Source organism: Triticum urartu, unplaced genomic scaffold, assembly GCF_056163025.1.
Source record: "Triticum urartu cultivar PI428250 unplaced genomic scaffold, HENAU_Tu73 scaffold1, whole genome shotgun sequence".
In the NCBI taxonomy this organism is placed as follows: Eukaryota; Viridiplantae; Streptophyta; class Magnoliopsida; order Poales; family Poaceae; genus Triticum; species Triticum urartu.
In genome coordinates, this window is record NW_028259461.1 from 10,294,063 (window position 1) to 10,295,921 (window position 1,859).

Consider the following 1,859-nt stretch of genomic DNA (forward strand, 5'->3'; position numbering starts at 1 on the left):
TGTCAATCGCCAAATGCTTTGGCAATTTCCCCGGGTCCGATGAAGCAATATAATTTTGAACCAGACCTTTTGATCTTTGGTTATCTTTCGTAGTAATAATATCTCGGGGTTTGCAACGAAAACTTGGTATATTGACTATACGACCATTAACTAAAATATGTCTATGGTTGACTAATTGGCGGGCCCCAGGAATGGTTGAAGCCATACCCAATCGAAAAAGGATATTATCCAAACGCATTTCAAGTAATTGTAGTAAAACCTGGCCTGTTGACCTTTTTGCTTTTCCAGCGATATGTACATATCTAAGTAATTGTCGTTCTGTCAGACCATAATGAAAACGCAATTTCTGTTTTTCTTGAAGACGAATACGATATTGCTCCTTTTTCCCAGAATTGAATTTTTTTTTAAGATTACTTCCGGATTTAGGTGTTTTTCTAGTGAGTCCTGGTAAAGCTCCCAGACGGCGTATTTTTTTTAAACGAGGTCCTCGATAACGGGACATGAAGACTCCTTTTTTTATTTTATTGAAATTTCATTTTACACAATTAATTTCATTGTATTTACATTACAGAATACATCGAAATTAAAACTGAATTAAACTACAGGATAAACAGAGTAAAATCAACTAAAGTACCCCAAAAAATGGAATTTCATCAAAATCTTTTTTTTTTGTATATATATTATTTATTTTATTGTTTTGTATCTAGCAAAATTGTAAGGTAAAAAACATAAAAGATCCTGGATTCTCCATTTAATTCGGAAAAAAAGAGATTCTTGTTCGTAGAACATCGATAGAGAAAAAAAAGCCGACTATCGGATTTGAACCGATGACCCTCGCATTACAAATGCGATGCTCTAACCTCTGAGCTAAGTGGGCTTACATAACGGAAATAGTGTAACAAATAGAAATAGGTATAGTATAGGAAATCCGTAAAATCTCAGATATTAGTTATTAATCTTAGCTATTAACTAGTTCTAAATTTGAAGTTATACTTATAAAAATAAAAAAATACTAAAACTTCTTAAAGATAAAGTTAGCTTGATATGCTTAACTATAGGATATTAAAAAATAAAATTATAGAATTTATTGGTATTTTCATTCGATCATTATAGACTTTATTATTTGTTAATAATTTGAGGATTAATATTTCACTAAGGGGAACATAGAGTCAGAGTAAATAAAATTGCTAATTCTGATTAGAAAAAAAGAATAAATATCAAGCGTTATAGTATAATTTTGAATACTATAAAAAAGTAAGACGGGAGGTGGGGGAGATAAAAACTTTTGGATATATTGATTCGGATTGAATTGCAAATACATCAAGGATAGAATCAATTCAATTCTGAATTGCAATAAGCAAGCGAGGTCTCTCAAATAGAGTCGAACTGAACTGCTAGACTACGTTGAGTGATGAACTCAATGATTCAAAAAAAAAACTAAGAGATGGATGAAATTACACAAGGAATCCTGGTCTCAAAGAAGAGGGAAATGGGGATATGGCGAAATCGGTAGACGCTACGGACTTGATTGTATTGAGCCTTGGTATGGAAACCTGCTAAGTGGTAACTTCCAAATTCAGAGAAACCCTGGAATTAAAAAAGGGCAATCCTGAGCCAAATCCGTGTTTTGAGAAAACAAGGGGTTCTCGAACTAGAATACAAAGGAAAAGGATAGGTGCAGAGACTCAATGGAAGCTGTTCTAACGAATCGAGTTAATTACGTTGTGTTGTTAGTGGAATTCCTTCTAGTTCTAAATTAGAGAAAGAGGGGTTTTATACCTTATACATTTAATAAACACGTATAGATACTGACATAGCAAACGATTAATCACAGAACTCATATTATATTCTAATTATAA